The following is a 15,848-nucleotide window of genomic DNA, read 5'->3' as shown; positions in this document are numbered from 1 at the left end:
GTTTACGTTTTACATTAAAAAGTTTTTAGATAAAAGTTTACGTTTTGCGTAAAATTTTTATAGTTTACGTTTTACGTAAAATTTTTATAGTTTTACGTTTTACGTTAAAATTTTTACGTTTTACGTTTTAAGTTTACGTATAACGGATTTTTCGAAAATCGGGGCAGAGTTTACTCTGTTTTTGGACAATCCCGACAACTAGGTGTCGATTTTTTTTTAAATACAACAATAAACCAATCACAATTATCAATATACATAGTTTTTGTCAAAATGTCAAAACATAACAAATTTCTAATCAAATTCCAGAGAAGAGTATTTTAGATGTTAAACATTAACCAAATTCCAGGTTCTTGTAATAAAAATCGCTAAAACGCAGTGTTTTCGTCTACTAAAAAAATTTCACCTCTTGCCTCTCTATGAAACCTTGCTGCTTGAGGTCATAAAGCTGAAAGGAAACTGCAAACAAAAAAGAAAGAATAAGATTCTTGATTGTACAATATGTTACACATTCACACACACACACATGCATATAATCAGGATCAAATAAGAAAAGTATTGCAAAGAACTGTAAGAAGTAAGAACTAATTGAAGTAACTTAATACTATATTAACAGAGAAATAAAAAAAAGATTTAAACTTACATTCAATCTGACCCGTCGAACCACACCCGAACCGCGGCTGACCAACTTTGACCGAGACCCGAAACCGAGCCGAAAACCCGACAAAATCTGAAGTGAACCCAAACCTAACCCGAACCAAAACTCAAACCACATCAGAATCTGAGCACGAAATCTAAGCCAAACTTGAACCAAACACACTCACCTCTACTGCAGTCGTCGCCGGTGCAGCTCCGGCTCCGGCCGGCTGCCGTCATCACCATCAACGTCATTGCTCAAACCCTCTCCACCACCACCAAACCCATGAGTCTTGATCTGAGGGGTTACCGGCTGTCGTCATCACCATCAATGTCATTGCTCACCCCCTCACTGCCGTTGACGTCAAAACCCACCACCACCACAACACCGCTCATCGCCGACTAGAAACCCACCACCACCACAACTCCGCCACCGCCCATCGCCGACTTGAAACCCACCACCCCCACAAACCCACCACCACCTGAACTACCGCCGCCATCAAAGCCTCACCAAAAACTTTTACGGTAAACTTTTTACGTTTTACGTAAAAGTTTACGGTTGAACTTTTTTTCCACAAAAACTTTTTTACACGAAAACTTGTTTACGCAAAGACGAACGCACCCATAAATCGCAAAGTCGGTAGGTGTCTCGGATATATTTTTATCGTCATCGACGAGGGAAAAGAATATAAAAAACCAACAACACCAAAAAAACAAAAGTGTATCTCGAAAAAAAAGGGTTTGGCTCAGATTTTTTCCGATAAATTAAAAGGCTGCAAGGTGGGGTTGTGGGTTCAAAAACCTACCCTCCACCATCCTTGCCGTGCCATCGTCATAAAAAAAATACGTTTTTTTTGCATCATCACTGCCAAGAACGATCGTCAATATCAAATGTCGGCGAAAAAAAGTTTCAGTCGGCACAACGGGGCACCCCTGGCACCAGCGGACACCACGGGGCACCACCGGGCACTATCGGCAACCGCTGTACAGACCCATCATGTGAACATAATCAAAACAAACAACTGTACAGGTACCACCGACATCGATCCAACTGAAACAATCAAAGAAAAACCCAACAAAAACATAATCAAAACAAAACAAGCTGTACATACCATAGCTCCAACAGAAACAACACAATAAGTCCGACCAGTAGCCACCACCCAAACAACCCAATAAGTCCGACCAGTAGCCACCACCCCTAAACAAACACCCTCAAAAATAACTAGAAAGCAAAAATTCATCAGATTCTTGTTCATGACCACAAAGTTCATAAAAATCACTAGAAAAGCATAGTTCATCAAAAATGACTAGAAAAGCAAAATCACCAAAAAGTTTAACAGATTCTTGTTCGTGACCCATATATCAAACCCACATATCAAAAATCAACAGATCAAACCCACATATCAAAAATCAACAGATAAAATCCACCGAATATGCAACTTGCTCGAACAAAAGAATCTGATGAACTAGTAAATGGAAGTAGCAACAAAAAACCCAAAAGAAATACCATTCACAGACTTATCAAAATGCCTCCAGTAATATCTTCATTCAAATCTTTACCAACATCACCCCCACAAAAACCCTAATCCAAAAAAGATCAAGAACTCAAGAAAAGTAAAACCCACTTGAGATGTAGTGACCGCCGCCGGAAACACCCACCGCCTATCTACCCATCATCGCCGTCACAGGTGTGGGTGACCCACACCTCCGCCTTCATCCACCGTCACCGACACACCGCCGCAAAAAAAAAGCCATCGAGAGATGAAGATGGATCTGAGAGATTTGAGGGCGGTTGTGGGTTGCGGAGAAGGGTGGGCATGAGGGGACGTTTGGCATCACCGTCGCCGGAGAAACGAGGGGGCGCCGCCGTCACAGGAGATAGGGGTGTGGTTGTGGGTGACCGGTCGGAGGTCCGCCGTCACCGGTGATCAGAAACCCAGGGGTTTTCGTAACCTCTTTCTCGATCCTTTGAAACCACACTGGTTTCATATCTTGATTTTAAGAGAAAGGTGAGAGTCTTTTTTGTTGCAGGTGAAATAAAAAGAGAGAGAAATGGAATAGAAGGGAAGATGAAACTGACATATATAATGAAAGAGGAGAGAGAAAGAACTATAAATGAAGAGAGATAAGAGGATTTGACATTTTGGGTAAAAGACCAAAATAACCTTATTGTTGGCATAATCTAATTGGTTGAGAGTGGTTCTCGCGGTTCTTACAACTGGAGGTGGTTTTCATTTTAGCGGCTCCCTATATATATATATATATGTATATATATATATATGTATATATATATATGTATATATATATATATATATGAGTAGGAGTTGGGTAGAAAGTGGGTTTTTCCTAAAAAGTCTAGGAAGCAATCAGAATGCGACATGTGGCATTGAAGATTTTTAACTAGAAGGGCAATTGTATACTTTCACATTCTATTTTTATTTTTGAAATTTATCTTCATTAACTAACTATCCATGTCCATATTTTGTAACTGTTTTTCTCCATGATTTTCTGAATAATTTGTTTTCGAAATCTAAACCAATCGCATATTCCATTGTTCAGAAGATTACTGGAAATTATCAGCATGTTCTTGGTGCTGTGTTTTAACAGTTTACAGGGCTAAAGTCAATTTTTTCATAGATCCCATAATATAAAGGTGGTTTTGTAATTGGCAGATTACTGTTTTGTAATATGCTTGCTTTTAAAACACAGCGTCAAGAAATCTTCCAGCATCACCAGCATGGATGGTAAAACACAGCGTATGAATCTGCTTGCTCTTAAAACACAACTATATGAATCTGAATGCTAAAACACAATAGTATGAATCTGCTTGCTGTTAAAAAACAACTGTATGAATCTGCTTGCTGTTAAAACACAACTGTATGAATCTGAATGCTAAAACACAACTGTATGAATCTGCTTGTTGTTAAAACACAACTGTATGAATCTGAATGCTAAAACACAACTGTATGAATCTGCTTGCTGTTAAAACACAACTGTATGAATCTGTTTACTGTTAAAACACAACTGTATGAATCTGAATGCTAAAACACAACTGTATGAATCTGCTTGCTGTTAAAACACAACTGTATGAACCTGAATGCTAAAACGCAACTGTATGAATCTTCTTGCTGCTAAAACACAACTGTATTAATTTGCTTGTTGTTAAAACACATCGTCAAGAAAATGGAGATGATACGAACAATATTTGAATGGTGATGATGAACTCGGAGATGGTGGAGATGGAGAAGTGTTTTAATTTGATCTGGTGCTCTCCATCCTTTCTAAAGTTATCTTCTTCCATGATTGTAGGTATTTTTGGTAGGGATTGGGGTTTCGAAGATGGGTTTGGATAGAGAGAGGGAAAATAGCGTGAAATTAGGGACTGGGTTTGACTGACGGTTATCTAATTTATTTAAAACACGATATATTGACAAAATTGCCCCTAGTCTTTTAAAACAATGAATTAAATAAACTAAAAAATTACAAGATTGCCATTGACTTCATCTTAACTATTAAACACACCCATTGGATGGCCCAGATCGCTTCCTATACTTTCTAGGAAAAACACACTTTCCGTAAGAACCCTATATATATATATATATATATATATATAGGGGGAGGTTCATTTGAGAAGAATATTCTTAAAAGAAGAAAAATAAATTAATCTAGTCCTTATATTTTTTTGATCAATGGTTGAGAATTAAGATATTATTTTTATCCACTTTGCATTAATGCTTTAATTACTAAGGGTAGTATAGACAATTTGATGTAAAATACTAATAAATATTTTATAGAGTTACAAAAGTCTCATTAATGTCACCATAATTATCTTCTTCACCACCATTCATGTGTTGGATCCTACACTAATTTTATTAGGAGTGACAAAATTATTCAAAGGTATTATGTCCTACACATATTTTATTATGAGTCGTAAAATTATTTAAAAGTGTTGGAGTCCTACATATTCTGTACCCTACACCAAAACATTGTTTTAATAGTGTAAGAAACGTTGAATATGTAAGATCATGTGCACGATTGTTTTATTGTGTAAGATGCACAACTATTTTATAAGATAGACTCATTAAATGATTAAAGTTCATTAATTTGAATAGTAAAAATAAATAATAGACTCATTAAATAATTTGTTGAAATTACCTTTGTATCCTTTATTTTTTTTATTCTTAATTTGTAATTTCTTCTCATTTGAACTCTCCACTATATATATATACATGGTTGTAAAACAAGGTTTCCAAGGCCGAGTACTCCCCGAGTAGTCGCTACAAGGTAGGCTGCCGAGGCGACTTTCTTCGACTCCGCCTAATTACTCGGAGTCGGTCAAACGCGGTCAAACTCGGCCAGAATTGGATCTAGTAGGTCAACTCGGGCCTAGTTTGACTTAAATAATAATAAAACATAATTTCTATGCCTATTATATTAAAGAATGAATATCATTTTCACATATTTTGTTATAAATATTAGTACATTTATGTTATTTGACATATATTTAATCTCCAAAAAGTAATTTCTTTGTAATTTTACATGTCCGAGTACTCCCCGAGTACTCTCCGCCTAGGCCGAGTACTCTCAACTCCCCAGTCTACCGACTAGGGAGCGCCTAGCGACTTTTGCAACCATGTATATATATATATATATATATATATATATATATATATATATATATATAGGACAAGGATCCGTTAGGAACCACCCTTTATTTTGAGAACCGCGAAAAACAATGTGTACACAAACAAAAATACCTAAAAACACACACAATTTTTTTTTAATATTTTTTACTAAAAAATCGCTACTATTAGTAGCCAAAAAAATATGTGTGTTTTTTTTTTTTATTTTTTTAGATTTTTTGATTTTTTAAGGTTTTTTGCGGGGTTTAGTTTTTAGCATTTTAGCTTGGGGGGGTGGGGGGTTAGGTTTTGGGAGGTCGGGGAGGAGGGTTTAGGTTTTTTTTGGGAGGGGGGGGTAGGTTTTTTTTTAGGGGTTTTAGTTTTTAGCATTAGCTTGGGGTGTGGGGGGTTAGGTTTTTTTTCGACGGGGGGGGGGGGGGGCGGGGGGGGGGGGGGGGTGTGAGGGGTTTAGGTTTTGGGGAGGGGGGCGGTGGGGGTAAGTATTTTTTAGGTTTTTTTTGCTATTTTAGGTTGTGTTCACATTGGTTCTTGCGGTTTTCACAATAAAGATAGTTCTCACATGAACCTTACCCTATATATATATATATATATATATATATATATATATATATATATATATATAGGGGGCTGCTAGAATGAGAACCACCCCGAGTTGTAAGAACCGCGAGAACTACACCCCACGGAGCGCCGTTCGCCATGATTTTTTTTTACAAGTAGATGTGTGTATTATAAACACAGCCGTAAAAAATCATGGCGAACGGCGCTCCGTGGGGTGTAGTTTTTTACACCACAAGTTTGATGTTTTTTAATTTTTTTTCTTTTTTCTTTTTTTTTTTTCACCAAACTTGTGGTGTAAAAAACTACATCCCACGGAGCGCCGTTCGCCATGATTTTTTACGGCTGTGTTTATAATATACACATCTACTTGTAAAAAAAAAATCATGACGAACGGCGCTCCGTGGGGTGTAGTTCTCGCGGTTCTTACAACTCGAGGTGGTTCTCATTCTAGCGGCTCCCTATATATATATATATATATATATATATATATATATAATAATACAAAAAAGTGATTTGTGGTTGTCACATAAACCAATGGGACTCCAAGAGATAGTCCATCAAAAGCAACATGATATTATTTTATACCACAACATATCCGTCATAGAATTCCACGTAAGTAACGTTGGGGAAAATCATTTTTATATTCGTTTTAAAAAGTCCACATCCTTTTGTTGAATAAGTCATCCACGGAATCAGTTTCTCCATCTTCGGTTTATTGCAGCTTTATGACACAAAACAAAGACATCCATAAAAAGTAGGTTTAATTTGGATATAAACGAGCCATTCCAGTTTGAGCTCGTATAACCTTGAAATCGCTCAAAATCGTTAGGAGTTACATAATCAAATCTCGAGCTTGAAACATGAGAAACTTTTCAAACTTGAGCTCGACTGTAATTAAACTTTGTCATGTATCGATGTGGACCAGAATTTGGATTGTAACTTTGTTATGCATGTGATGTAAATTAAGGATTTGTAGTCATCTTTATAACGTGTTTCCTTATTCTGAATTATGATACAACATATTATATATTATGTTTGTTTCGTATCGTTTATCCTCATTATTCATTGAGTAAATTTCAAAGTTCGTCCTTTATGTATGTCATATATTACAAAGTATTTCCTTTATCTTTAATAACCTCAGAAAACATCCTTAATATTTGAAAAACCAATCAGGTTATGTCCTTTACCCTAAACCTTGTTTGTTTTCTCAGTTAAGTCAGGTCACGTGAGAAGCACATAAGGGCATTAATGTCATTCTACCTACCTACCAAGCCCTTTCACAATTTCATTTCTCTACATCACCCATCCATCTTCTTCATAGTCTGCAACTTATAAACAACATACACACACAATCATAGCCCAAATCAAACACAGAGAAATCACACACTCACACAAATCCACTGCCAAACACCCCCACCTCTCGATCTCCACTCCCCTCCTCGGTTCCCCAATCCGGGGGCGGCACCCCCCTCCGATTTCCGATTGACGACAGCCACCACCAGATGGTGGTGGCATATGGCGGCGACGGTACGGAAAGAGAGAGAGAGAGAGAGAGAGAGCGAGACGTCAGTGGGGGGGGGGAGGAGAACAGCGGTTCGGTGGTGGTAAGCGGCGGTTTCGGAAGCAGAGAGACGAGGGAGAAAGACTGATCGAGATAGAGAGTGAGCAGCGAGGGGAAGAAGACAGACTTCCTTTTGCCGGCGTCGATCTCCGGTGACAGTGCCGCCGTGGACGGCGGCGGAGGTGAGGGTTTCAATGGTGATGGCGACGGCGACAGTGGAACATGGGGGTTAGTCACAGCTCGAGTTCAAGTAAGTGGTTCCAGTTTCGGGTATGAGTTTTGGTTCGGGTATGAGTTTTGATTCGAGTTATGTTTGTTCCGGGTTCCAGTTTCGGGTATGAGTTTTGCAGTAACCTTGTTGCCAAACCCATCTACACTGACTTGTGTGACCACAAACTCTCTTATCATTTTTCTTTTTATAACAGGGCATAGTAATTGGAGTCGGTGTGATGCTGTACGTGGTGGCTGGTGGTGGTAGAGTGGAGTCGGTGAACCGCGGCGGAGGAGGGGCCATAGATGAGCCGCCATCATTGATGAAATTGGTTGAAATGAAAATGAATTTGTTGTTGAATGTTGATAATGGTGTACAGACTCTACAGGGAGAAACATAGTGGAGAAGAAAGGGGTGGGGTGAGTGAGGGTAGGGTTGTTTTAAGGGTATTTTTTGTAATTGGTAGGTAGGTAGAATGACATTAATGCCCTCATGTGTTTCTCACGTGACCTGACTTAACTGAGAAAACAAACAAGGTTTAGGGTAAAGGACATAACCTGATTGGTTTTTCAAACATTAAGGATGTTTTCTGAGGTTATTAAAGATAAAGAACATACTTTGTAATATATGACATACATAAAGGACGAACTTTGAAATTTACTCTTATTCATTTGAGTATTATGTTTTGATATCCATCATGATTCATTTATATCGTAATATTTACGAATTCTTGAGTATTCTATTTTGATTATTCTACGAATTCTCCCAGTATTCTATTTTCATTATTCATTGTTACAGGTTCCGTCTATCCGTTAATTTGACAATTGGGTGAGTCTACATTGTTTTTTTGGCCGTGTGTGCTTTTGGTATTTATTATTTTAAACGATTATAAGATTACCATCAGGCTGAGTATACTTTTCACTGCTTCCACTTAGTTGTTTAGGAAGCTACCTGGAATGTTACAAAGATGTCGCTAACCCTAAGTCGACAAATATAAGCGTTCATTATTGTTCAACGTTTATCATAAACAACTATACTTGTGGAAATAGTAACATCGGTCTTCATAATGAATCAACCTTGTAAGGATTTGCGGTAAATTTCCATTGGTCATTCAAGATTTTGTACACTCTCTACATATTTCATATAAGACACGAATTTGGTTTTTTGTGCATTTTAAAAAAAGTTTTAGTTTGAACATCAAACAGAAAACCAATTTTATTACATGGGTTTTAAATCCAACCAAACTGATATTTCTCTAGGTTTAATTGAATTACGCACATATTCTTTTGGGTCCATACTGAAAATCATGAGAAAATCATAAGATGAATAACTCAATACACTAACAAGTGGATGCATCGAGTGTAATAGTGAAAAATATATTATAATGTAAGAGATAGATCTATATATATTTAATTATGGGCTTGATGCAAGACCGAGTCCTAAAAGGTGTTCTACCCGATGAATGAACATGATATAACACGACAAAGAGTTGACTTATATTGTTAAACATTCGTCATTCTTGTTGTTTGTATATGGCGACTAATTCAATATAGTTAAGAAGAATTTAAAGTTGAAACATTCCATTTAAGTTCCAGATGAAAACGACAATCTCAAGACTTTCTGTGATACTTGGTAAATTAAACAAGTTTCTATATAACTAATTCCCACCAGTATTTGTCTTTTGTCTTAAACACGTTATTTTAGTTCTTCATTTGCTCAAACGTGGAATGCCTAAGTTTGAGTAGTGGACATAGAATTAATGTTTTTGGTTGAATGAAACTATTATACACAAAAAGTACATGATGGCATCCCTAATACTATTGGGTATGGGAAGGATAGTCTCCAAAGAACTATCCACCACACAAGCGTCACCTAGATATTGGAGAAGGACCCTTCCCTTGGAGAGTATCCAAGGGTGTGGGGATGTTCCTCCTCCAATTTTTTTATGATTATTTATTTGATTTAAATAATTAATGAAAACAAAGTAAATAAAAGTAAAAAAAAATTACATTTAAATAAAACCTAAAAAAACAACAACCTAAAGTTACATTTAAATAAAAAAAAAACACACCTAAAAAAAACCTAGAGTTACATTTAAATTAAAAAAAAAACACACTTAAAAAAACCTAAAGTTACATTTAAAAAAAAAACTACACTCCACTACTCCATTTTTTCCTAATTTTGTCCTTCATCATTTGTAAAATAGGACGGTCTTCCGGTAGACAGCAGCTAAGGTCGGCCGTCATTATTTTCCATTCCTCCAACTCGTGCGCTTCTTGTTGCTTCTTTAGCTTCTCCTCGACTAGTTTTTTTTTTCATCTTTACCTTTTCGATTTGCGTGTCGTTAAAGATTTCCTTGAATGATTTCAACTCGGCCATAACACCTTCCAACCTCGAACCACCACCACTTCCTGATGCGGCTTGTTTCCTTTTTTCAGCCGCTATTTTTTTACTTTTGTCCCTTCCTGGGGGACGTTCTCCATCTTCAATCGGCTCCTCCTCATAGTCGGGCTCGTCGTTGATATTTATTTGTGAACCACCGGTTGAACCTCCAACGCTATAACTTCTTGACTCGGAAGTTTTAGACCGTTTCGTTGCTCGTTTCGCGTGTGCAACCTCATTTTGACATCCCTTCCATTTTGGTTGATCCTTTACAACTAGCCAAGCACGAACATGTGGGAAAGGAGCTTTGCTCTCATTTTCGTATAAACGCACCGCTTCATTGAAAACATTTTCGTGGTTCCCCCACTCGGTTTGTTGGCGAGAGTTGTGTTATAAAACCCACAAAAGCGTTGGATCAACGTATTCATCTTGCGCCACTTCGAGCTGATAGAATCAATGGTTCTGTACTCGCCTTGTTCCATAAGCCCGTGGAATATATCAAGGGCTTCTTGCCAAAACGAATCGCTTAGTTGATTGTTACCTACAAGTTAGTAACAATAATAATAATATTTTGTAAGAAAAATATAGTGTACAAATAAATTTTTAATAACAACAACAATAATATAATGTACAAATAATATTTAATAACGATAATAAAATAACAATAATAATATTTTACCGATTACAGGAGACGTTGAAGAATTAATATATGCTTTCGCCAACGCCTCTTCCTCAATTTTTGTCCATTGTTGCATTTGTTTGGCCGGTGCGTCTTCCTTTTTACCCTTTCCCTTTCCCTTTTGATTTTTCTTTTTTGAAGGTTCAGGTTGCGTTTCTGGCACAACCTCTATCTCATCATCTTGTTCCTCGATTTGTGTTTGAGGTGCTTGTGGCATGTTGGGTTGTTGCATTTGATATGGGTTGAACGGCATGTTGGGTTGTTGCATTTGCATTGGGTTGAACGGGTATTGGTTGAAAGCGTTTGGCATTTGTTGGTAACCCGCAAAAGCGTTGTCCATTACGGGTGTGTAGCCGGATGACAAAAACGTGTGTGAACTTGAGTTGGGATTATTTGGGTTGTAGGGATCCATAAATTTTTTTAAGGTTGGGAGAGGTTTTTTTTTTTATAAAAATGGGAGAAAAGTGGGAGTAGTTTGGTAAAAAAAAGTGGGGTGAAAAGGGGTTTAATTTATAGTGGTTGGGTGAAATTTTTTTTTTTTTATTTTTTAAATGGTTGCAAGTTACGGTTGAGGGCCCACCCATTCAAAAAGCTTGGCCCGTCTCCAACGTTACAATTCCGACGTTTTTGCCGTGCCGGGCCCCAAGGGGGCGGTGTTTGACGAGGCTAAGGGGGGGGGGGGGGGGACGGCCCTCTGCCGATCCCCACACCCAATGGTCTAATATAGTTTTGTTTTATGATCATATCACTCATAAATATATGTGACCCGGTTAGCATGAATGAGTTATATTTCGTCAAATTTAGCCTAATTTTCTACATGGTTCAGCTTATTTCTACATAATAGCTCATAATATTCATGAAGTAATAATTAAGAACCCTTTGATGAACTTTTTATTTAATAAAAAAGATTCATGCAATGATTTTAATTTATTTTAACAACTATTTCTGTATTTTCTAAAATAAATACATCAATACTTACATTTTGCAAGGTTTAAAGTCTCAAACTTATGATTGTGAAATACAGTGCTTAACCACTAGAATTTTGACCCAGGGGACATTCTTGCAGTAATTTGAGTAATTGACATATTGTTTTGCGGATAGAGGTTAACTGCATGAGGTTAAGAATATTTAAATTATAGTTAGGTTACATGTTGGCTAAATGGCATCTGGTTTTGAGTTTGATATTTTCAAATTATGATATTAACTACCTTAACAACTAGCACAAGTAACCGTTATAAAAAATAATAATTTAGGAATGCCATCTATTTCTATGCCACAATTATTGCCGTTTGAATAGGTAAACATAGAATATAAAATAGGCAGCATTGTTTCCTATGCAACACAGACCAATGATTATTAACATATCCAATACCTGTCGATCTGATTTGGGTATCTTGGTTCAATGATGGTGATATGATCCATTTTGATGAATTCTAAGCATGGTTAGCTTGGAAGTTGGTAGTACACTAAACAAGTCATGTATGTGTTATATGGATAGAAATACACATACACATACATTATGATTGAATAATAGATCTAAATTCAAACCGATCATTTGAGAAAACTGGTATAAATTTGTAATTATGTAATTTGTTTGTTTGGCTGCCCTGTTTTAGGGTGGTCGTTGTGTTCGTTTTAATAAAGTTTAATTACTTTTCAAAAATAAAAATAAACATACAACCATCGCGAATTATAAAGGGCGTTATTTTTTTCTTAAAGCATGTTTAAGACTATGGGGTATGGAAAAGGTTTGGGTTGGGTTGGGTTGGGTTAGGGGCATTGTTCGACACGTGGCACTTGTGAGCTCCATCAGTCCACACCCAAAAAAGTGGGGTGTGGAAGAGGCGTGGATTAGCGGCGTGGGGGTGCCATGTGTATCAAATTTTTTTTTTGTTATTCGTTTACCAGCAAATTGTTTGCGGTTTCACGTTCATGAACTATGTACTTCCTCCGTTTGGGTTGGGGTTTGTGAAGTCCCTTCATCTGAACTTCAATAATAGCTTTCCCGACCGTCACCACTGTTGATAATAATATTTCCGCTCCATCGTCGGATGAGGATGACAAAACAAATTTATCATACGAATCGCTTGAACTTGAAGAATCCATTGTATATATTTTTTTGGAGGTTGGTAGTGGTTTTTGAATTTTTTATAGTAAAAATGATAAGTATTGTTTGATATATATAGATTATAAATAAAAGATTTTTTTTAAATAGTCGTTGGCCAACGGCTAGCCCAACGGTCATATGCCACCAACCAATACTAGCCAGCCAAGTCAGCTCCCCCCCCCCCCCCCCCGCCTCACGCCAGGCTTTAAAGCCACGCTAGTGGGACAACGCCGTAGCCAACGCTGGCACGGTATGGGTTAGCCGGCGTTGCCTGGCATCCCCCGCCCAAAAAACACCCCACTCCCGCTAGTCTAATACATTATGGTCAAGGCCAACAAAATACATATGGTCCTCAGTTTGACACAAGAAAAATAACTCGGGATTATGTGAAATGAAAAACTGATTAACCGAATTATTGTATGCAATTCGGTTCAGGGATTATAACCTGTTCGGTTTTTGCCTAAAGTAATTAACCTCATGTTCATGTTGGATATCAATCAATAAACCCGAACACAATTAAATATGCAGAATTGTAATGATGCTGCGATAGTTGTTTGATATCTTGGTACAGGAAAAATGTTCGGTGAATACATATATATATACACACATACCCTACAAGACAGTTATGAGAACGTCTGGAAGTTATTTGGCGCTAAAAACCGTTTGACGACACAACTTCCAAATCCGTCCCAACATAACCTTCGAATTAATCTTAACATAATCTTAAAAATAGTTCTAAAGCTGCCAGTTACATGATACATACAAATATAACATATACGAATATATATAATTAAGTGTACATATGTACAGTAATTCAAAGCAGAATTATTCAACTATAGCTAATTGATTCAAACACCATTATCAGCGGTAAATCTTTAGATTTAAACAGCCATTACATATGTTTAATATTTCACAAATAGAGTGTAACAACACCCACAACATCAAATCCCTGCAAACCTCCATCTCTTCCCGTTACCTCATATTGCAAACCCTTTTATAAAATACTCATTTTCCCATAACAACAAATTACACTACAAGAATTCCCGTCTGATACGAGGAGATGAAGTGATCGGCATAGCTTTTCTGCAGCGACGACATGTCGTCGGTATAAGGGTCATTGAAAATTTTTGTTTTTAATCAACCATCACCACGACGGGTCATCGCAATAGGTTCGTAATAGGTTAAGCGGGAACAATGAAAATATGGGCGCCACATCAAATATGTATCCCACGACAAGTTGTCGGTTTCCATTTATTTTATTACAATGCTTTCACCGTCGAGATTGCCCCGATCTATCCCGATGAAAATATGGGCGCCACATCAAAAAGGATGGCAATATTTGCATCACCCTAATTGATGAGGAAGTGTCAAAAGTGTCTAAGCCGTGCTGGAAGTGTCTAACACACTCTCACAAGCACAAATGAACAAATGCAAGAAACGAGCCACTTGATGAATGAAAACAGAAACTGATGCAAGAATCAAATAAAATCCAACAAATACAAGTTGCAAGGTCAAAACGAAGGTGAAAACAAAGATAAAGATAATTATCAGTTTGTTATGATAATTTGACAGTTTGTATTACCATTAATTAAATTATGTAATTTGCGGGTTTGTGATTATAACTAGTTCTTAATTTACTCTTCTGTTATATAATTATTTTGTAAGATTATAAAAAAAATTAGAAAAACCAAAAACCTTTTAGCGACGGGAATGTTGTCGGAAAATGTTTAAAGTTTATTTATTTAATTATTAAACACCTTTAGCGCTGAGATGTCGTCGCTAAAGGATGATTTTTCTTAAATTTTAATAAAAAAAAGCTCATTGTTTTTCACTTTTTGACGACATGTAATCAGGATCGGGTAATATTTATTTTTTTTTTAATTTCTTTAATCTTGGAAATTAGTTTTCGGTACCCTTACCCGGTGACACGTCGTCCGAATAGGGGGACCATTTGCGACAATATTTTTGCGACATCATGGAACGCTTTTAGGGAAGGAGCTATGAGGACGTGTGGGATTGTGACGACATGTTGTCAGGACGGCTATATGCCGACGACATGTCGTCAGTAAATGCCAACGTATCAGTAAATGCCGAAGAATAAATATATTTTTTAGGTGTAACGTTTTTTTTTTCTTTAACGTTTTTTTTTATTTTAATGTATTGTTTTTTATTTAATGCAATGACTTTTAATTTTATAAAACATATAAATTAATTAAAAATGAAAATTAATTTAATTGAGTAATGATGACAAAGGGCTTTTTGACTACGGCCTCAACTTGCATAACGCCTCATAAAGCCCCTTGGTGACTTGACATGCCACATGTCGCATAACGCCCCCAAAAGGGCCTTATGACTACGGATGGCCTTATAGTGAAAGCTGCGCAAACACTCATCAAAGGTCCGCAAGCTTGTCTGCATTTCCAGACTTTCATTAATCCAGACGCCACCGTTGGACAATCTCTTCATGTCCGTTGCATTCGGACCTGGACATGTTGACACCGTTACAGAAGGTGTAGCATTAGTTCTTGCAACTGTTAATTAACAAATTATTGCAGCTCACATGATATCTGACCGGGAACGTACATGCTCCTATTTGAATGACTTATTAATTATTCCGTGCATATGCAGTAAGCTTCTTAAGTGGCGGGGATTTGAGAATTGGTCTTGAACGAAGTTTATTGCAGCCGGTTAGAATCGTTGATCACATTTGTTTGGAGTTCAATTCACTAAAGATAAGGCTCTACTTTATAAACAGTTGTAATTATTAATAAAAATAAAGGTATAATATAAATTAAGGGTAAAGATCAAATAGGAAGTTTATTTTGGCTAGGAAGTATAGGAAGTAATCTTAGCCGTTCATCATATTTTTTTAAATTTTTGTACGCGGTGGCATTTTCGTCTTTTTACATTATCATATCTTCGTTCTAATTCAATTACAGATTCTGTTACTTCTTTTCTTAGTTCATCACTCTCATAACATAATTGAAGGTTCTGTAACCCTAAATCACCGTCGATTGCAAATTCATCTCTTTTCAAACATTAATCTTGTATCGTTCGTCAATTCGATAACTTCA

The 15,848-nt window shown here is 36.9% G+C and overlaps 1 long non-coding RNA gene across 1 annotated transcript; it reads right to left on the bottom strand.

Annotated features, from left to right (window-relative positions):
* Positions 1 to 273: 273 nt before the first annotated feature.
* LOC110935046 lies at positions 274 to 846 on the bottom strand. The gene is made up of 2 exons (XR_002588826.2): positions 641 to 846; positions 274 to 456 (listed from the first exon to the last, which is right to left on the bottom strand). It is a non-coding gene; the product is annotated as an uncharacterized LOC110935046 (long non-coding RNA).
* Between the last annotated feature and the right edge of the window lie 15,002 nt (positions 847 to 15,848).

The sequence above is a fragment of the Helianthus annuus genome, chromosome 4, assembly GCF_002127325.2.
Source record: "Helianthus annuus cultivar XRQ/B chromosome 4, HanXRQr2.0-SUNRISE, whole genome shotgun sequence".
In the NCBI taxonomy this organism is placed as follows: Eukaryota; Viridiplantae; Streptophyta; class Magnoliopsida; order Asterales; family Asteraceae; genus Helianthus; species Helianthus annuus.
This window is presented reverse-complemented; position numbering and strand designations above follow the sequence as displayed.